Raw genomic sequence first — 23,339 nt, forward strand, 5'->3', positions numbered from 1 at the left:
GAGACGCAATGACGAGTGATGTCACTCGTCATTGCGCCGCGCCATGCAGCGCATAGCAACGACGCAGGGGATGCACCCCGGAGGCCTGAAGCAGCGCTGACCCGACCCCAGCAACAGGTAATTATACAACCGGGGATGGGGGAGGCAACGGGGCAATGGGTGCCGCTACCCCTTCTTTCCCTCTGTCTGTCGACGTCGCTGCCCCATTGCCGGCGCCGTTTCTCTCCCCCTGGCTATCGGCGCCGGCAATGGGGCAGCGGCACTGATAGCCAGGGGGAGAGAAGGGGATGCAGCGCCGATAGCAGGGGTAACCATCATACACTCATACTGTTTTCACTTTGCCAAGTTATCGGACAACCTGGCCCAAAAATTGTGGATTATAAAAGGATAGCAGCATAATGGAAAAATACACATTTTGAACCCAAAAACCCATTTGAGTTTTTAAGTTCAAAATACAGGCCTACCTCCTCCCCATCAGCCTGCCTGTCCATCTCCAAAAATACCCTTTTTTAATAATTATGCACTCTTCATTTGCTTTGGAAAAACAAACAGTTAAGTTGCCATGTGCTGCTATCCTTTCATCGATTTGTGCTTCTACACCTATGTTCCCAAACCATCATACACTCATACTGTTTTCACTTTGCCAAGTTATCGGACAACCTGGCCCCAAAATTATGGATTATAAAAGGATAGCAGCATAAGGGAAAAATACACATTTTGAACCCAAAAATCCATTTGACTTTTTAAGTTCAAAACACAGGCCTACCTCCTCCCCTACAGCCTGCCTGTCCATCTCCAAAAATACCCTTTTTAATAATTATACGCTCCTCCTTTGCATTGAAAAAAAGCAAATAGTAAAGTTGCCAGATGCGGCCATCCTTTCATCCATTTGTCCATCTGCATCTATTTTCCCAAACCATGCACTCATACTGTTATTATGTCGCCAAGTAATTAGACTACCAGGCCCAAAAATTATGGATTATAAAAGGATAGCAGCATTAGTGAAAAATACACATTTTGAACCCAAAAACCCATTTGAGTTTTTAAGTTCAAAATACAGGCCTACCTCCTCCCCTTCAGCCTGCCTGTCCATCTCCAAAAATACCTTTTTAATAATTATACACTCTTCGTTTGCTTTGGAAAACAAACAGTTAAGTTGCCATATGCTGCTATCCTTTCATCGATTTGTGCTTCTACACCTATGTTCCCAAACCATCATACACTTATAATGTTTTCACTTTGCCAAGTTATCGGACAACCTGGCCCCAAAATTATGGATTATAAAAGGATAGCAGCATAAGGGAAAAATACACATTTTGAACCCAAAAACCCATTTGAGTTTTTAAGTTCAAAATACAGGCCTACCTCCTCCCCTACAGCCTGCCTGTCCATCTCCAAAAATACCCTTTTTAATAATTATACGCTCCTCCTTTGCATTGAAAAAAAGCAAACAGTAAAGTTGCCAGATGAGGCCATCCTTTCATCCATTTGTCCTTCTGCATCTATTTTCCCAAACCATGCACTCATACTGTTATTATGTCGCCAAGTAATTAGACTACCTGGCCCAAAAATTATGGATTATAAAAGGGTAGCAGCATAAGGGAACATTACCGTATTTATCGGGGTGTACAACGCACCGGCCTATAACACGCACCCTCATTTTACCAAGGATATTTGGGTTAAAAAAGTTTTTACCCAAAAATCCTTCTTAAAATGAGGGTGCGTGTGTGTGCATGTGTTTACCCCGATACACTGCTTCTCAACCCACAGAGCCCCCAGGAAAGGCAGGGGGAGAGAGGCCGTCGCTGCCTGCTTCTCTCCCCCTGCCTTTCCTGGGGTCTAGAGCCCTGCTACCGCCGCTTCTCTCCCCCTGCTATCGGCGCCGCTGCCCCTTCTCTCCCCCTGGCTATCGGTGCCGCTGTCCCATTGCCAGCGCGGATAGCCAGGAGGAGAGAAGCGGCGCCGGTAATGGGGCAACGGCACCGATAGCCAGGGGGGCTTAAGGGGCAGCGGCACCCATTGCTGTCGCCGCTGCCCCGTTGCCTCCCCCATCCCTAGTTGTATAATTACCTGTTGCCGGGGTCGGGTCCGCGCTGCTTCAGGCCTCCGCTGTGCATCCCCTACATCATTGCTATGCGTTGCGAGACGCAATGACGAGTGATGTCACTCGTCATTGCCCCGCGCCATGCAGCGCATAGCAACGACGCAGGGGATGCACCCCGGAGGCCTGAAGCAGCGCTGACCCGACCCCAGCAACAGGTAATTATACAACCGGGGATGGGGGAGGCAACGGGGCAATGGGTGCCGGCAATGGGTGCCGCTGCCCCTTCTTTCTTTCTTTCTACCTCCTCCCCTACAGCCTGCCTGTCCATTTCCAAAAATACCCTTTTTAATAATTATACGCTCCTCCTTTGCATTGAAAAAAAGCAAACAGTAAAGGTGCCAGATGCGGCCATCCTTTCATCCATTTGTCCTTCTGCATCTATTTTCCCAAACCATGCACTCATACTGTTATTATGTCGCCAAGTAATTAGACTACCTGGCCCAAAAATTATGGATTATAAAAGGATAGCAGCATAAGGGAAAAATACATATTTTAAACCCAAAAACCTATTTGAGTTTTTAAGTTCAAAATACAGGCCTACCTCCTCCCCATAAGCCTGCCTGTCCATCTCCAAAAATACCCTTTTTTAATAATTATGCACTCTTCATTTGCTTTGGAAAAACAAACAGTTAAGTTGCCATATGCTGCTATCCTTTCATCGATTTGTGCTTCTACACCTGTGTTCCCAAACCATCATACACTTATAATGTTTTCACTTTGCCAAGTTATCGGACAACCTGGCCCCAAAATTATGGATTATAAAAGGATAGCAGCATAAGGAAAAAATACACATTTTGAACCCAAAAACCCATTTGAGTTTTTAAGTTCAAAATACAGGCCTACCTCCTCCCCTACAGCCTGCCTGTCCATCTCCAAAAATACCCTTTTTAATAATTATACGCTCCTCCTTTGCATTGAAAAAAAGCAAACAGTAAAGTTGCCAGATGAGGCCATCCTTTCATCCATTTGTCCTTCTGCATCTATTTTCCCAAACCATGCACTCATACTGTTATTATGACGCCAAGTAATTAGACTACCTGGAACAAAAATTATGGATTATAAAAGGATAGCAGCATTAGTGAAAAATACACATTTTGAACCCAAAAACCCATTTGAGTTTTTAAGTTCAAAATACAGGCCTACCTCCTCCCCTACAGCCTGCCTGTCCATCTCCAAAAATACGATTTTTAATAATTATACGCTTCTCCTTTGCATTGAAAAAAAGCAAACAGTAAATTTACCAGATGCGGCCATCCTTTCATCCATTTGTCCTTCTGCATCTATTTTCCCAAACCATGCACTCATACTGTTATTATGTCGCCAACTAATTAGACTACCTGGCCCAAACATTATGAATTATAAAAGGATAGCAGCATTAGTGAAAAAAACACATTTTGAACCCAAAAACCCATTTGAGTTTTTAAGTTCAAAATACAGGCCTACCTCCTCCCCTACAGCCTGCCTGTCCATCTCCAAAAATACCATTTTTAATAATTATACGCTCCTCCTTTGCATTGAAAAAAAGCAAACAGTAAAGTTGCCAGATGCGGCCATCCTTTCATACATTTGTCCTTCTGCATCTATTTTCCCAAACCATGCACTCATACTGTTATTATGTCGCCAAGTAATTAGACTACCTGGCCCAAAAATTATGGATTATAAAAGGATAGCAGCATTAGTGAAAAAAACACATTTTGAACCCAAAAACCCATTTGAGTTTTTAAGTTCAAAATACAGGCCTACCTCCTCCCCTACAGCCTGCCTGTCCATCTCCAAAAATACGATTTTTAATAATTATACGCTTCTCCTTTGCATTGAAAAAAAGCAAACAGTAAAAATGCCAGATGCGGCCATCCTTTCATCCATTTGTCCTTCTGCATCTATTTTCCCAAACCATGCACTCATACTGTTATTATGTCGCCAAGTAATTAGACTACCTGGCCCCAAAATTATGGATTATAAAAGGATAGCAGCATAAGGGAAAAATACACATTTTGAACCCAAAAACCCATTTGAGTTTTTAAGTTCAAAATACAGGCCTACCTCCTCCCCTACAGCCTGCCTGTCCATCTCCAAAAATACCCTTTTTAATAATTATACGCTCCTCCTTTGCATTGAAAAAAAGCAAACAGTAAAGTTGCCAGATGCGGCCATCCTTTCATCCATTTCTCCTTCTGCATCTATTTTCCCAAACCATGCACTCATACTGTTATTATGTCGCCAAGTAATTAGACTACCTGGACCAAAAATTATGGATTATAAAAGGATAGCAGCATAAGGGAACATTACCGTATTTATCGGGGTGTACCACGCATCCGCCTATAACACACAACCTAATTTTATCAAGGATATTTGGGTAAAATAATTTTTTTACCCAAATATCCTTCATAAAATGAGGGTGCGTGTGTGTGCATGTGTATACCCCGATACACTGCTTCTCACCCCACAGAGACCCCAGGAAAGGCAGGGGGAGAGAGGCCGTCGCTGCCTGCTTCTCTCCCCCTGCCTTTCCTGGGGTCTAGAGCCCTGCTACCACCGCTTCTCTCCCCCTGCTATCGGCGCCGCTGCCCCTTCTCTCCCCCTGGCTATCGGTGCCGCTGTCCCATTGCCAGCGCCGATAGCCAGGGGGAGAGAAGCGGTGTCGGCAATGGGGCAGCTGCACCGATAGCCAGGGGGAGATAAGGGGCAGCGGCACCCATTGCCGTCGCCGCTGCCTCGTTGCCTCCCCCATCCCTAGTTGTATAATTACCTGTTGCCGGGGTCGGGTCCGCGCTGCTTCAGGCCTCCGGTGTGCGTCCCCTACATCATTGCTATGCGTTGCGAGACGCAATGACGAGTGATGTCACTCGTCATTGCGCCGCGCCATGCAGCGCATAGCAACGACGCAGGGGATGCACCCCGGAGGCCTGAAGCAGCGCTGAGCCGACCCCAGCAACAGGTAATTATACAACCGGGGATGGGGGAGGCAACGGGGCAATGGGTGCCGCTACCCCTTCTTTCCCTCTGTCTGTCGACGTCGCTGCCCCATTGCCGGCGCCGTTTCTCTCCCCCTGGCTATCGGCGCCGGCAATGGGGCAGCGGCACTGATAGCCAGGGGGAGAGAAGGGGATGCAGCGCCGATAGCAGGGGTAACCATCATACACTCATACTGTTTTCACTTTGCCAAGTTATCGGACAACCTGGCCCAAAAATTGTGGATTATAAAAGGATAGCAGCATAATGGAAAAATACACATTTTGAACCCAAAAACCCATTTGAGTTTTTAAGTTCAAAATACAGGCCTACCTCCTCCCCATCAGCCTGCCTGTCCATCTCCAAAAATACCCTTTTTTAATAATTATGCACTCTTCATTTGCTTTGGAAAAACAAACAGTTAAGTTGCCATATGCTGCTATCCTTTCATCGATTTGTGCTTCTACACCTATGTTCCCAAACCATCATACACTCATACTGTTTTCACTTTGCCAAGTTATCGGACAACCTGGCCCCAAAATTATGGATTATAAAAGGATAGCAGCATAAGGGAAAAATACACATTTTGAACCCAAAAATCCATTTGACTTTTTAAGTTCAAAACACAGGCCTACCTCCTCCCCTACAGCCTGCCTGTCCATCTCCAAAAATACCCTTTTTAATAATTATACGCTCCTCCTTTGCATTGAAAAAAAGCAAATAGTAAAGTTGCCAGATGCGGCCATCCTTTCATCCATTTGTCCATCTGCATCTATTTTCCCAAACCATGCACTCATACTGTTATTATGTCGCCAAGTAATTAGACTACCAGGCCCAAAAATTATGGATTATAAAAGGATAGCAGCATTAGTGAAAAATACACATTTTGAACCCAAAAACCCATTTGAGTTTTTAAGTTCAAAATACAGGCCTACCTCCTCCCCTTCAGCCTGCCTGTCCATCTCCAAAAATACCTTTTTAATAATTATACACTCTTCGTTTGCTTTGGAAAACAAACAGTTAAGTTGCCATATGCTGCTATCCTTTCATCGATTTGTGCTTCTACACCTATGTTCCCAAACCATCATACACTTATAATGTTTTCACTTTGCCAAGTTATCGGACAACCTGGCCCCAAAATTATGGATTATAAAAGGATAGCAGCATAAGGGAAAAATACACATTTTGAACCCAAAAACCCATTTGAGTTTTTAAGTTCAAAATACAGGCCTACCTCCTCCCCTACAGCCTGCCTGTCCATCTCCAAAAATACCCTTTTTAATAATTATACGCTCCTCCTTTGCATTGAAAAAAAGCAAACAGTAAAGTTGCCAGATGAGGCCATCCTTTCATCCATTTGTCCTTCTGCATCTATTTTCCCAAACCATGCACTCATACTGTTATTATGTCGCCAAGTAATTAGACTACCTGGCCCAAAAATTATGGATTATAAAAGGGTAGCAGCATAAGGGAACATTACCGTATTTATCGGGGTGTACAACGCACCGGCCTATAACACGCACCCTCATTTTATTAAGGATATTTGGGTTAAAAAAGTTTTTACCCAAATATCCTTCTTAAAATGAGGGTGCGTGTGTGTGCATGTGTGTACCCCGATACACTGCTTCTCAACCCACAGAGCCCCCAGGAAAGGCAGGGGGAGAGAGGCCGTCGCTGCCTGCTTCTCTCCCCCTGCCTTTCCTGGGGTCTAGAGCCCTGCTACCGCCGCTTCTCTCCCCCTGCTATCGGCGCCGCTGCCCCTTCTCTCCCCCTGGCTATCGGTGCCGCTGTCCCATTGCCAGCACGGATAGCCAGGGGGAGAGAAGCGGCGCCGGTAATGGGGCAACGGCACCGATAGCCAGGGGGGCTTAAGGGGCAGCGGCATCCATTGCTGTCGCCGCTGCCCCGTTGCCTCCCCCATCCCTAGTTGTATAATTACCTGTTGCCGGGGTCGGGTCCGCGCTGCTTCAGGCCTCCGCTGTGCGTCCCCTACATCATTGCTATGCGTTGCGAGACGCAATGACGAGTGATGTCACTCGTCATTGCCCCGCGCCATGCAGCGCATAGCAACGACGCAGGGGATGCACCCCGGAGGCCTGAAGCAGCGCTGACCCGACCCCAGCAACAGGTAATTATACAACCGGGGATGGGGGAGGCAACGGGGCAATGGGTGCCGGCAATGGGTGCCGCTGCCCCTTCTTTCTTTCTTTCTACCTCCTCCCCTACAGCCTGCCTGTCCATTTCCAAAAATACCCTTTTTAATAATTATACGCTCCTCCTTTGCATTGAAAAAAAGCAAACAGTAAAGGTGCCAGATGCGGTCATCCTTTCATCCATTTGTCCTTCTGCATCTATTTTCCCAAACCATGCACTCATACTGTTATTATGTCGCCAAGTAATTAGACTACCTGGCCCAAAAATTATGGATTATAAAAGGATAGCAGCATAAGGGAAAAATACATATTTTAAACCCAAAAACCTATTTGAGTTTTTAAGTTCAAAATACAGGCCTACCTCCTCCCCATAAGTCTGCCTGTCCATCTCCAAAAATACCCTTTTTTAATAATGATGCACTCTTCATTTGCTTTGGAAAAACAAACAGTTAAGTTGCCATATGCTGCTATCTTTTCATCGATTTGTGCTTCTACACCTATGTTCCCAAACCATCATACACTCATACTGTTTTCACTTTGCCAAGTTATCGGACAACCTGGCCCCAAAATTATGGATTATAAAAGGATAGCAGCATAAGGGAAAAATACACATTTTGAACCCAAAAACCCATTTGAGTTTTTAAGTTCAAAATACAGGCCTACCTCCTCCCCTACAGCCTGCCTGTCCATCTCCAAAAATAGCCTTTTAATAATTATACGCTCCTCCTTTGCATTGAAAAAAAGCAAACAGTAAAGTTGCCAGATGCGGCCATCCTTTCATCCATTTGTCCTTCTGCATTTATTTTCCCAAACCATGCACTCATACTGTTATTATGTCGCCAAGTAATTAGACTACCTGGCCCAAAAATTATGGTTTATAAAAGGATAGCAGCATTAGTGAAAAATACACATTTTGAACCCAAAAATCCATTTGAGTTTTTAAGTTCAAAATACAGGCCTACCTCCTCCCCTACAGCCTGCCTGTCCATCTCCAAAAATACCCTTTTTAATAATTATACGCTCCTCCTTTGCATTGAAAAAAAGCAAACAGTAAAGTTGCCAGATGCGGCCATCCTTTCATCCATTTGTCCTTTTGCATCTATTTTCCCAAACCATGCACTCATACTGTTATTATGTCGCCAAGTAATTAGACTACCTGGCCCCAAAATTATGGATTATAAAAGGGTAGCAGCATAAGGGAACATTACCGTATTTATCGGGGTGTACAACGCACCGGCCTATAACACGCACCCTCATTTTACCAAAGATATTTGGGTAAAAAAAGTTTTTACCCAAATATCCTTCATAAAATGAGGGTGCGTGTGTGTGCATGTGTGTACCCTGATACACTGCTTCTCAACCCACAGAGCCCCCAGGAAAGGCAGGGGGAGAGAGGCTGTCACTCCCTGCTTCTCTCCCCCTGCCTTTCCTGGGGTCTAGAGCCCCGCTACCGCCGCTTCTCTCCCCCTGCTATCAGCGCCGCTGCCCCTTCTCTCCCCCTGGCTATCGGTGCCGCTGTCCCATTGCCAGCGCCGATAGCCAGGGGGAGAGAAGCGGCGCCGGTAATGGGGCAACGGCACCAATAGCCAGGGGGGCATAAGGGGCAGCGGCACCCATTGTCGGCGCCGCTGCCCCGTTGCCTCCCCCATCCCTAGTTGTATAATTACCTGTTGCCGGGGTCGGGTCCGAGCTGCTTCAGGCCTCTGTTGTGCTTCCCCTGCATCATTGCTATGCGTTGCGAGACGCAATGACGAGTGAGGTCTCTCGTCATTGCGCCGCGCCATGCAAAGCATAGCAACGACGCAGGGAATGCACACCGGAGGCCTGAAGCAGCGCTGACCCGACCCCAGCAACAGGTAATTATACAACCGGGGATGGGGGAGGCAACGGGGCAGCGGCGCCGGCAATGGGTGCCGCTGCCCCTTCTTTCCCCCTGTCTGTCGACATTGCTGCCCCATTGCCGGCGCCGTTTCTCTCCCCCTGGCTATCGGCGCCGGCAATGGGGCAGCGGCACTGATAGCCAGGGGGAGAGAAGGGGCAGCAGCGCCGATAGCAGGGGTAACCATCATACACTCATACTGTTTTCACTTTGCCAAGTAATTAGACTACCTGGCCCAAAAATTATGGATTATAAAAGGATAGCAGCATAAGGGAAAAATACACATTTTGAACCCAAAAACCCATTTGAGTTTTTAAGTTCAAAATACAGGCCTACCTCCTCCCCTACAGCCTGCCTGTCCATCTCCAAAAATACCCTTTTTAATAATTATACGCTCCTCCTTTGCATTGAAAAAAAGCAAACAGTAAAGATGCCAGATGAGGCCATCCTTTCATCCATTTGTCCTTCTGCATCTATTTTCCCAAACCATGCACTCATACTGTTATTATGTCGCCAAGTAATTAGACTACCTGGAACATAAATTATGGATTATAAAAGGATAGCAGCATTAGTGAAAAATACACATTTTGAACCCAAAAACCCATTTGAGTTTTTAAGTTCAAAATACAGGCCTACCTCCTCCCCTACAGCCTGCCTGTCCATCTCCAAAAATACCCTTTTTAATAATGATACGCTCCTCCTTTGCATTGAAAAAAAGCAAACAGTAAAGTTGCCAGATGCGGCCATCCTTTCATCCATTTGTCCTTCTGCATCTATTTTCCCAAACCATGCACTCATACTGTTATTATGTCGCCAAGTAATTAGACTACCTGGCCCAAAAATTATGGTTTATAAAAGGATAGCAGCATTAGTGAAAAATACACATTTTGAACCCAAAAACCCATTTGAGTTTTTAAGTTCAAAATACAGGCCTACCTCCTCCCCTACAGCCTGCCTGTCCATCTCCAAAAATACCCTTTTTAATAATTATACGCTCCTCCTTTGCATTGAAAAAAAGCAAACAGTAAAGTTGCCAAATGCGGCCATCCTTTCATCCATTTGTCCTTCTGCATCTATTTTCCCAAACCATGCACTCATACTGTTATTATGTCGCCAAGTAATTAGACTACCTGGCCCAAACATTATGAATTATAAAAGGATAGCAGCATTAGTGAAAAAAACACATTTTGAACCCAAAAACCCATTTGAGTTTTTAAGTTCAAAATACAGGCCTACCTCCTCCCCTACAGCCTGCCTGTCCATCTCCAAAAATACCCTTTTTAATAATTATACGCTCCTCCTTTGCATTGAAAAAAGCAAACAGTAAAGTTGCCAGATGCGGCAATCCTTTCATCCATTTGTCCTTCTGCATCTATTTTCCCAAACCATGCACTCATACTGTTATTATGTCACCAAGTAATTAGACTACCTGGACCAAAAATTATGGATTATAAAAGGATAGCAGCATAAGGGAACATTACCGTATTTATCGGGGTGTACAACGCACCGGCCTATAACACGCACCCTCATTTTACCAAGGATATTTGTGTAAAAAAAGTTTTTACCCAAATATCCTTCATAAAATGAGGGTGCGTGTGTGTGCATGTGTGTACCCCGATACACTGCTTCTCAACACACAGAGCCCCCAGAAAAGGCAGGGGGAGAGAGGCCGTCGCTGCCTGCTTCTCTCCCCCTGCCTTTCCTGGGGTCTAGAGCCCTGCTATCGACGCTTCTCTCCCCCTTCCCCTTCTCTCCCCCTGGCTATCGGTGCCGCTGTCCCATTGCCAGCGCCGATAACCAGGGGGAGAGAAGCGGCGCCGGCAATGGGGCAGCGGCACCGATAGCCAGGGTGAGATAAGGGGCAGCGGCACCCATTGCCGGCGCCGCGGCCCCGTTGCCTCCCCCATCCCTAGTTGTATAATTACCTGTTGCCGGGGTCGGGTCCGCGCTGCTTCAGGCCTCCGGTGTGCGTCCCCTGCATCATTGCTATGCATTGCTGTGACGTCACTCGTCATTGCGCCGCGCCATACAGCGCATAGCAACGACGCAGGGGATGCACACCGGAGGCCTGAAGCAGCGCTGACCCGACCCCAGCAACAGGTAATTATACAACCGGGGATGGGGGAGGCAACGGGGCAGCGGCGCCGGCAATGGGTGCCGCTGCCCCTTCTTTATTTCTACCTCCTCCCTAACAGCCTGCCTGTCCATCTCCAAAAATACCCTTTTTAATAATTATACGCTTCTCCTTTGCATTGAAAAAAAGCAAACAGTAAAGTTGCCAGATGCGGCCATCCTTTCATCCATTTGTCCTTCTGCATCTATTTTCCCAAACCATGCACTCATACTGTTATTATGTCGCCAAGTAATTAGACTATCAGGCCCAAAAATTATGGATTATAAAAGGATAGCAGCATTAGTTAAAAATACACATTTTAAACCCAAAAACCCATTTGAGTTTTTAAGTTCAAAATACAGGCCTACCTCCTCCCCTTCAGCCTGCCTGTCAATCTCCAAAAATACTTTTTTTAAAATAATTATACACTCTTCGTTTGCTTAGGAAAACAAACAGTTAAGTTGCCATATGCTGCTATCCTTTCATCGATTTGTGCTTCTACACCTATGTTCCCAAACCATCATACACTCATACTGTTTTCACTTTGCCAAGTTATCGGACAACCTGGCCCCAAAATTATGGATTATAAAAGGATAGCAGCATAAGGGAAAAATACATATTTTGAACCAAAAAACACATTTGAGTTTTTAAGTTCAAAATACAGGCCTACCTTCTCCCCTACAGCCTGCCTGTCCATCTCCAAAAATACCCTTTTTAATAATTATACGCTTTTCCTTTGCATTGAAAAAAAGCAAACAGTAAAGTTGCCAGATGCGGCCATCCTTTCATCCATTTGTCCTTCTGCATCTATTTTCCCAAACCATGCACTCATACTGTTATTATGTCGCCAAGTAATTGGACTACCTGGAACAAAAATTATGGATTATAAAAGGATAGCAGCATTAGTGAAAAATACACATTTTGAACCCAAAAACCCATTTGAGTTTTTAAGTTCAAAATACAGGCCTACCTCCTCCCCATCAGCCTGCCTGTCCATCTCCAAAAATACCCTTTTTTAATAATTATGCACTCTTCATTTGCTTTGGAAAAACAAACAGTTAAGTTGCCATATGCTGCTATCCTTTCATCGATTTGTGCTTCTACACCTGTGTTCCCAAACCATCATACACTCATACTGTTTTCACTTTGCCAAGTTATCGGACAACCTGGCCCCAAAATTATGGATTATAAAAGGATAGCAGCATGAGGGAAAAATACACATTTTGAACCCAAAAACCCATTTGAGTTTTTAAGTTCAAAATACAGGCCTACCTCCTCCCCTACAGCCTGCCTGTCCATCTCCAAAAATACCCTTTTTAATAATTATAAGCTCCTCCACTGCATTGAAAAAAATCAAACAGTAAACTTGCCATATGCGGCCATCCTTTCATCGAATTGTGCTTCAACACCTATGTTCCAAAACCATCATACACTCATACTGTTCTCACTGTAGCAAGTTATCGGAGTACCTAGCCCCAAAATTATGGATTTTAAAAGGATAGCAGCATAAGGGAAAAATACACATTTTGAACCCAAAGACCCATTCAAAATACAGGCCTATGTCCTTCCCTTCAGCCTGCCTGTCCATCTCCAAAAATACACTTTTTAATAATTATACGCTCCTCCTTTGCATTGAAAAAAAGCAAACAGTAAAGTTCCCAGATGCGGCCATCCTTTCATCCATTTGTCCTTCTGCACCTATTTTCCAAAACCATGCACTCATACTGTTATCATGTCGCCAAGTTATTAGACTACCTGGCCCAAAAATTATGGATTATAAAAGGGTAGCAGCATAAGGGAAAATTACCGTATTTATCAGGGTGTACCACGCACCGGCCTTTAACACGCACCCTCATTTTACCAAGGATATTTGGGTAAAAAAAGTTTTTTACCCAAATATCCTTCATAAAATGAGGGTGCGTGTGTGTGCATGTGTATACCCCGATACACTGCTTCTCACCCCACAGAGCCCCCAGGAAAGGCAGGGGGAGAGAGGCCGTTGCTGCCTGATTCTCTCCCCCTGCCTTTTCTGGGGTCTAGAGCTCTGCTACTGCTGCTTCTCTCCCCCTACTATCAGCGCCGCTGCCCCTTCTCTCCCCCTGGCTATCGGTGCCGCTGTCCCATTGCCAGCGCCGATAGCCAGGGGGAGAGAAGCGGCGCCGGCAATGGGGCAGCGGCATGATGCAGGGGATGCACACCGGAGGCCTGAAGCAGCGCTGACCGACCCCAGCAACAGGTAATTATACAACCGGGGATGGGGGAGGCAACAGGGCAGCGGCGGCGGCAATGGGTGCCGCTGTCCCTTCTTTCCCCCTGTCTGTCGGCGCCGCTGCCCCATTGCCGGCGCCGTTTCTCTCCCCCTGGCTATCGGCGCCGGCAATGGGGCAGCGGCACTGACAGCAAGGGGGAGAGAAGGGGCAGCAGCGCCGACAGCAGGAGTAGAGAAGCCGTCAGAGACGGCAGGTCTCTGCACCTGCAAAAGCCACTGCAGTTCATTGATTTAAAGCGCCCGCTTTAAATCACTGAACTGCAGCGGCTTATCGGCGTATAACACGCAGATAGACTTTAGGCTAAAAAATTTTGCCTAAAAAATGCGTGTTATACGCCGATAAATACGGTGCACATTTTGAACCAAAAAACTCATTTGAGTTATTACGTTCAAAATACAGGCCTACCTCCTTCACTTCAGCCTGCCTGTCCATCTCCAAAAATACCTTTTTTAACAATTATACGCTCTTCTTTTTCTTTGGAAAAACTAACAAACAGTTAAGTTGCCATATGCTGCTATCCTTTCATCGATTTGTGCTTCTACACCTATGGTCCTAAACCATCATACACTCATACTGTTTTCACTTTGCCAAGTTATCGGATGACCTGGCCCCAAAATTATGGATTATAAAAGGATAGCAGTATAAGGGAAAAATACGCATTTTGAACTCAAAAACCCATTTGAGTTTTTAAGTTCAAAATACAGGCCTACCTCCTACCCTACATCCTGCCTGTCCATCTCCAAAAATACCCTTTTTAATAAATATACGCTCCTCCTTTGCATTGAAAAAAGCAAACAGTAAAGTTGCCAGATGCGGCCATCCTTTCATCCATTTGTCCTTCTGCATCTATTTTCCCAAACCATGCACTCATACTGTTATAATGTCGCCAAGTAATTAGACTACCTGGCCCAAAAATTATGATTATAAAATAGATTATAAAAGGATAGCAGCATTAGGAAAAAATACACCTTTTGAATCCAAAAACCCATTTGAGTTTTTAAGTTCAAAATACAGGCCTACCTCCTCCCCTTCAGCCTGCCTGTCCATCTCTAAAAATAGCCTTTTCCGAAATCATCCTATACTCATACTGTGCTCTTGCCGCAAAGTTTTCGTTCTACCTTGCCCAAAAATTATGGATTATATAAGGGTAGCAGCATATGGGAAAATTACACATTTTGAACCCAAAAACCCATGAGAGTGTTCAAGTTCAAAATGTAGGCCTCCTCCTCCCCTTCAGCTTTCCTCTCCATCACCAAAATTGGACTTTTTACCAATTTTACACTCCTTTGCTTTGAAAAAAGTATCCATATGTTGCCATCCTTTCATTCATTTGTCCTTCTACACAGATTTTCCCAAACCATCCTACACTCATACTCTTCTCATTTCATCAAATTATCAGAATACCTGGCCCCAAAAATTATGGATTATGAAAGGGTAGAAGCATAATGGGAAATTACATATTTTGAACCCAAAAACCCATTTGAGTTTTTAAGTTCAAAATAAAGGTCTACTTTCTCCCCTGCAGCCTGCCTGCCCATCTCCAAAAATAGACTTTTCCCAAATCATCCTACACTCATACTGTTTTCGTTTCATCAAATTATCAGAATACCTGGCCCAAAAATTATGGATTATAAAAGGGTAGCAGCCTATGGGTAAATAACTCATTTTGAACTCAAAAACCATGAGGGTTTTAAGATTTAAAATGTAGGCCTCCTCCTCCTCCCCTTCAGCCTTCCTATCCATCTCCAAAATTGGCCTTTCTACCAATTTACACTCTTTTGCTTTTAAAAAAATACAGTACAGTTTCCATATGTTGCCATCATTTCATCCATTTGTCTTTCTACACTGATTTTCCCAAACCATCCTATACTCATACTGTTCTTATGTCGCCAAGTTATCAAAATACCTTGCCCAAAATTATGGATTATGAAAGGGTAGAAGCATAATGGAAAATTAAATATTTTGAACCAAAAAACCCATTTGAATTTTTAAGTTCAAAATACAGGCCTACCTCCTCCCCTTCAGCCTGCCTGTCCATTTCTAAAATTAGCCTTTTTCCAAATCATCCAACACTCATACTGTGCTCATGTCACCAAGTTTTCGGTCTATCTTGCCAAAAATTATGGATTATAAAATGGTAGAAGCATACCGGAAAATTACATATTTTGAACCCAAAAACCCATTTGAGTTTTTAAATTCAAAATACAGGCCTAGCTACTCCCCTTCACCCTGCCTGTCCATCTTTAAAGGGGTACTCCGGTGAAAAACTTTTTTTTTTTAATCAACTGGTGCCAGAAAGTTAAACAGATTTGTAAATGACTTCTATTAAAAAATATTAATCCTTCCTGTACTTATTAGCTGCTGAATACTACAGCAAAAATTATTTTCTTTTTGAAACACAGAACTGTCTGCTGACATCACAAGCACAGTGCTCTCTGCTGACATATCTGTCCATTTTATGAACTGTCCAGAACAGCATATGTTTGCTATGGGGATTTCCTTTTACCCTGGACAGTTCCTAAAATGGAAAGAGATGTCAGCAGAGACCACTGTGCTCATGATGTCAGCAGAATTTCCACTGTAGTATTCAGCAGTTGTCAGCAGAATTTCCACTGTAGTATTCAGCAGAAAAAAGTTTTTCACCGGAGCACCCCTTTAACTCCTTGGGGACAGAGCCCATTATAACCCTAAGGACAGGAGCATTTTTTGCAATTCTGACCACTGTCACTTTAAGCATTAATAACTCTGGGATGCCTTTACTTTTCATTCTGATTCTGAGATAGTTTTTTCGGGACATATTCTACTTTATGTTAGTGGTAATTTTTTGTCGATTCTTGCATCATTTCTTGGTGAAAAATTCCAAAATTTGATGAAAAAATTGAAAATGTAGCATTTTTCTAACTTTGAAGCTCTCTGCTTGTAAGGAAAACAGACATTCCAAATAAATTATATATTGATTTACAAATACAATATGTCTACTTTATGTTTGCATCATAAAGTTGACATGTTTTTACTTTTGGAAAAAAATCAGAGGGCTTAAAAGTTCAGAAGCAATTTTTCAGGGGCCAGTTCAGTTTTGAAGTGGATTTGAAGGGCCTTCATATTAGAAATACCCCATAAATTACCCCATTATAAAAACTGCACCCCTCAAAGTATTCAAAATGACATTCAGTAAGTTTGTTAACCCTTTAGGTGTTTCACAGGAATAGCAGCAAAGTGAAGGAGAAAATTCAAAATCTTCATTTTTTACACTCGCATGTTCTTGTAGACCCAGTTTTTGAAATTTTACAAGGGGGAATAGGAGAAAAAGCCCCCCAAAATGTGTAACCCAATTTCTCTCAAGTATGGAAATGCCTTATATGTGTATGTCAAGTGTTCGGCGGGCGCATTAGAGGGCTCAGAATGGAAGGAGCGACAATGGGATTTTGGAGAGTGAATTTTGCTGAAATGGTTTTTGGGGGCATGTCACATTTAGGAAGCCCCTATGGTGCCAGAACAGCAAAAAAACAAACACATGGCATACTATTTAGGAAACTACACCCCTCAAGGCACGTAACAAGGGGTCCGGTGAGCCTTAACACCACACAGGTGTTTGACGACTTATTTGTTAAATTCAGATGTGTAAATGAAAAAAAAAATTCACTAAAGTGCAGTTTTTTTTCCCAAATGTACCATTTCTACAAAGGGTAATGGGAGAAAAATCCCCCCAAAATGTGTAACACAATTTCTCCCGAGTACGGAGATACCCCATATGTGGCCCTAAACTGTTGCCTTGAAATAAGACAGGGCTCTGAAGTGCGCATTTGAGGCCTGAATAAGGAATTTTCAATAGGGGCGGACCCGGTTACAAGGACGGGGCTTGTCTCCACCAAAACCCTACAGCAGTGTTTCCCAAACAGGGTGCCTCCAGCTGTTGCAAGACTCCCAGCCTGTCAGGACAGCCTATGGCTGTCCGGCAACACTGGGAGCTGTGGTTTTGCAACAGCTGGAGGCGCCGTTTAGGAAACACTGCCGTATGAGACGTTTTTCATTTTTATTGGGGGGGGGGGGGGGGGGGGGCGAAGTGTAAGGGGGTGTATATGTAGTGTTTTATTTTTTATTATTTGTTAGTGTAGTGTTTTTAGGGTATATTCACACAGGCAGGGGTTCACAATAAGTTTCCTTGAAGAAAACCCACTGCAGATCCGCCTGTGTGAATGTACCCTGTACATTCACATGGGGGGGGGGGGGCGCCCCAAACCTTCAGCGGTGGCAAAATGACAACTCCCAGAATGCACTGACAGACCGTACATGGAGGGAGTTGTAGTTTTACAACAGCTGTAGGCACACTGGTGGGGAATCACTGAGTTAGAAAACAGACTCTAGCTCAGTGATTCCAACCCATGTGCCTCCAGCTGTTGCAAGACTACAACTCCCAGCATGTACGGTCTGTCAGTGCACTCGGAGTTGTAGTTTTGCAACAGCTGGAGGCACACGGGTTGGAATCACTGAGTTAGGAAACAGACTCCAGTTCAGTGTTTCCCAACCAGTGTGCCTACAGCTGTTGCAAAACTACAATTCCCAGCGTGGCCATACAGTCAGGGATGCTGGGCATGTAGTTCTGCAATATCTGGCCCTTCAGATGTTGCAGAACTACAACTCCCAGCATGCCTGGACAGTCTGGGCATGCTAGGAGTTGTAGTTCTGCAACAACTGGGGAAGAACAGTTTGGAGACCGCTAAGTAGTGGCCTCCAAACTGTAGCCCTCCAGATGTTGCAAAACTACAACTCCAAGCATGCCCAGACTGTCCAGGCATGTTGGGAGTTGTAGTTCTGCAACATCTGAAGGGCCAGATATTGCAGAACTACATGCCCAGCATCCCTGACTGTCTGGGCATACTGGGAGTTGTAGTTTTGCAACATCTGGAGGGCTACAGTTTGGAGACCACCATATCGTGGTCTCCAAACTGTGCCACTTCAGATGTTGCAAAACTACAACTCCCAGCTTGCCCAGACAGTCAGTGAATGCTGAAATTTGTAGTTTTGCAACATCTGGAGGACCACAGTTTAGAGACCACTACACAGTGGTCTCCAAACTGTGACCCTCCAGATGCTGCAAAACTACAACTCCCAGCATGCCCAGACAGCCTTTGGCTGTGTGGGCATGCTGGGAGTTGTAGTTTTGCAGCTTATAGTGGGCACCATGGTTACACTACACAGGTGCAATCTCCTGCACTCATCAAGAGCAGCTGGGGAGTTTGAATTTTACACAGTTTGAAGTCTGAACTGTGCCGGAAGTATTTCACCTGCACTATAACCTGATGTATTTTCCAGTTGAATCAGGTTAGACTGCGGGTGAAGGGGTGATCATAAGTGGTTTATAATCATTACATTTTTTTTAAAAGGTACATGAAAAAGATTTTAAGTATCACAGAGATAATCTGACTGGCGACAAAAGCATAGTAATCTCCGCAATCCAAATGGAAAATTAAATGCATGATTTAGAGCATCTTGCTAAGTGCAGTCCAAGATGTCTTTAAAAATATGGTCATCCCGCAAGATTTCTGTCGGTAAATGAAATGTACGCAGTTAATAAATTTGTGTGTACTAAATATGTCACTCCAAGGTACACCAAAACTTACACATCTGGAGGAAATGCTCCACCAGAATGTGCGCAAAAAAACAGCTTGCGCAAAACTTTGCGCAAAAAATTAAACACAATGTGTGTAAGCACTCCCTTCTCCAATTTCCCCAAATAGCAGGGGGGTGAAAGATATTGTAGGGAAAGTGTATAAAGAAAAAAGGGGGAGGTGTAGAATGCATTTGACTGATTTCACATTGGGGTGACCAAAACTAGGCAACCAGTACTACTCGCCAAGTTCGCACAAAAAAAGTCCCCTCCAGGAGCTCACAATTTATCAAAACCTGTGCAGAGGAAATGTTGCCCAGTTGCCCATAGCAACCAATCAGCTTGCTTATTTTATTTTTAACAAGGCCTCTGCAAAATTAATTTTAATCTGACAATGAAAATTAATCTGATTGGTTGCTATTGGCAACTGGTCAACTTTTCCTTTGCACAGATTTTGATAAATCTCACCAAAAATCTCTAAAGGATGAAAGATGATACTCTTCTTGTACATAGGTTTTGATAAATATCCCATGTGTCTAGAAGTTCAGCACTGAGGCCATTGAAATGATTGTGTTAGTTACATGAATCTGGTGTTAATAGTGAGAAATGTATAGAAAAACATGTAGTGTCCTACCTGTGCCGTCCATCAGATGAATGTTGCTGCATCCTAGGAGTTTGTTAAAAGGGAATAGAAAACAGAGCTATTTGTTTCCAAAAACAGCACCATATCTGTCCTCATGTTGTATGTAATATTACAAGTTTTCTCCATTCACTTTTGAAGAATTGAGCAGCGATATCACACACAACATTAGGACAGAGGTGGTGCAGTTTTCAGAAGAAATCAGCTCTGATTTTCTCATCCTGGATTACCCCCTTCAACTTCTCTTTGCTGAATGTTTTCTTTATCCTGTCCTAGGCATTTTGAAGGCATGCTAGGAACCAATCTTCTTGGTTTGTTGGTTGTATTTGGCTGCTCCTGGCCATCCTCCCTCTGATCCTTGAAATGTCTTGTCTTCTTTGTTGCCTGATTATAAGAAAGGCAAAGATATAGCTAATCTCTTGTGAGGTCACATGTGTGATGTCACCAACCTTGTCTCACAGTTCTATAAGCGAGGGAAGAAATGTAAAAAACACACACATATAATATATATATATAGATAGATACTTGTCTCTATTGCTATGGAAAAGGGTAATTTTTGAATTTTTCTGCCATTTTCTTCTACATAGTAGTTCTATTCTGCATGCTTTAATATATATATATATATATATATATATATATATATATATATATATAACTCAATCGGGGAGATTTATCAAAACCTGTGCAGAGGAAAAGTTGCCCAGTTGCCCATAGCAACCAATCAGATCACTTATTTCATTTTGCAGAGGCCTTCCTAAAAATGAAAGAAGCGATCCGATTGGTTGCTATGGGCAACTCAGCAACTTTTCCTCTGGACAGGTTTTGATAAATCTCCCCCAATGTGTGTATGTGTGTACGTTCCGGCATCACGTCCAAATGGCTAAAGATATTAACATGAAACTTGGTACACATGTTACTTATATGTCAACAACAAACATAGGATAGGTGATTTAACCCTTACTCACCCCCATTTGCCAGGGGCGGGGTTTATGCTTAAAGTCCCATACAAGTCAATGGGAAATGTGTGTTCCCACATAACTTCAAGAGATATTTCAATACCTGGTACACATATTACTGGTCGGGATAGGAGGTCGGGATATGAGGACGGGATAGGAGGTCGGGATAGGAGGTCGAGATAGGAGGACGGGATAGGAGGACGGGATATGAGGACGGGATAGGAGGATGGGATATGAGGTCGAGATAGGAGGACGGGATAGGAGGACGGGATATGAGGACGGGATAGGAGGATGGGATATGAGAACGTGATAGGAGGAAGGGATAGGGGACGGGATAGGAGGTCGAGATAGATGGACTGGATAGGAGGTCAGGATAGGAAGTCGGGATAGGAGGTCGAGATAGGAGGACGGGATAGGAGGACAAGATAGGAGGACGAGATAGGAGGACGGGATAGGAGGTTGGGATATGAGGATGGGATATGGGGTTGGGATATGACAACAATATATGAGGAGGGGATATGAAATCAAAAGCTTCCTCCTTTGTTTATTTTCCTCCCCAACAAGGATTAGAAAGGAAAAACCGGGAAATGCCGGGTATTCAGCTAGTATATATATATATATATATATATATAAAACTCAATGGGAGAGATTTAACAAAACTTGTGCAGAGCAAGAGTGGTGCAGTTGCCCTTGGCAACCAATCAGATTGCTTCTTTCATTTTACAGAGGCCTTTTTAAAAAAGGAAAGAAGCAAGCTGATTGGTTGCTATGGGCAACTGGGCAACTTTTCCTGTGGACAGGTTTTGATAAATCTCCCCCAATGTGTGTGTGTGTGTATGTATGTGTGTATGTTCCAGCATCACGTCCAAACGGCAAAAGATATTAACATGAAACTTGGCACACATGTTACTTATATGTCAACAACAAAGATAGGATAGGTGATTTAACCCTTACTCAACCCCATTTGCCAGGGTCAGGGTTTTTGTTTAAAGTCCCATACAAGTCTATGGAAAATATATGTTACTGCATAACTTTTGAAATGGCTGGAGATATTTCGATAATACCCTTAACTACCCCATTTGTGAGGGTCAGGGTTTTTGTTTAACCCCCTCACGACGAGTGACGTACATGTACGGCGCCACGAAGTGTCACTTGGCATGCAGCGACGTACATGTACGTTGCGGGGTTCCGGGAGCGCCGAGTCACCGGTAGCGGTGATCGGGCCGGGATGACTGCTGTTATCCACCAGCAGGCATCCCGGCACATCGCCGAGGGGGTACTGAGACCCCCCCATGACCGCGATGGGCGCCAATCGCGATCTGAGCGATTCCGGGTCATACGGGTCACTGGTGACCCGGTGACCTGGAAAATAAGAGGGTTCGGGGGTGTCCGAGACACTCTTGATCCCCCTGAAGGGATAGGTGCCACCCCTCCTATCCCTGCTATTGGTCGGCCGAGCAACCGACCAATAGCAGACCGGGGGAAGGGGGGGGGGTAAAGTTCGGTTTCCCCGCTTTGCCCACCTATCGGTGTCCGGGCAAAATGGGGGAACTGTCCAGGGACCGGTGCCGAAGGTCCCTTACCTGGATCCCGGAGCGCGATCCTCCATGCCGGGATCCACCACGTGCGGTGGCAGCAGCAATTCATCCGGGTTCTGCCAGGTGAGTTGTTGCCTAGCAACATCCGGAGGACCACAGTTTACAGAGGGGTTCAGGTTGTAGATCACTATGCAGTGGTCTCAAACTGTAGACCTCCAGATGTTGCAAAACTACAACTCTCAGAATGCCCAGACAGCAGTTTGCTGTCTGGGCATGCTGCGAGTTGTAGTTTTGCAACATCTGGAGGGCCACAGTTTAGAGACCACTGGACAGTGATTTACAACCTGAACCCCTCTAAATCTTGCAAAACTACAACTCCCAGCATTCAGGAACAGCATAAGGCTGTCTTGGCATGCTGGGAGTTGTACTTGCGTGCCTCCAGCCGTTGCATAACTTCATCTCCCAGCATGCCCTTCTGCAATCGGTACATGCTGGGAGTTGTAGTTTTACAACAGCTGGAGGCACACTGGTTGGAAAATACTGAGTTAGGTCATAGAACCTAATTCAAGGTTTTCCAACCAGTGTGCCTCCAGCTGTTGCAAAACTACAACTCCCTGCATGCATGGTCTATCAGTGCATGCTGGGAGTTGTAGTTTTGCTCCCCCCCCTCCCATGTGAATGTACAGGCTACATTCACACTGGCAGCAGATTACAGTGAGTTCCCCGCTTCAACTTTGAGCTGCGGCAAATTTTCTGCCACAGCTCAAACTCCTAGCGGGAGACTCGGTGTAATCTGCCTCCAGTGTGAATGTAGCCTGTACATTCACATGGGAGGGGGGTCAAAACTACAACTCCCAGCATGCACAGACAGATCATGCATGCTGGGAGTTGTAGTTTTGCAACAGCTGGAGGCACACTGGTTGGAAAATACTGAGTTAGGTCATAGAACCTAATTCAAGATTTTTCAACCAGTGTGCCCCCAGCTGTTGCAAAATTACAACTCCCAGCATGCATGGTCTGTCAGTGTATGCTGGGAGTTGTAGTTTTGACCCCCCCTCCCATGTGAATGTACAGGCTACATTCACACTGGCGGCAGATTACAGTGAGTTCCCCGCTTCAAGTTTGA

The sequence above is a fragment of the Hyla sarda genome, chromosome 7 (assembly GCF_029499605.1).
Source record: "Hyla sarda isolate aHylSar1 chromosome 7, aHylSar1.hap1, whole genome shotgun sequence".
NCBI classification, from domain to species: domain Eukaryota; kingdom Metazoa; phylum Chordata; class Amphibia; order Anura; family Hylidae; genus Hyla; species Hyla sarda.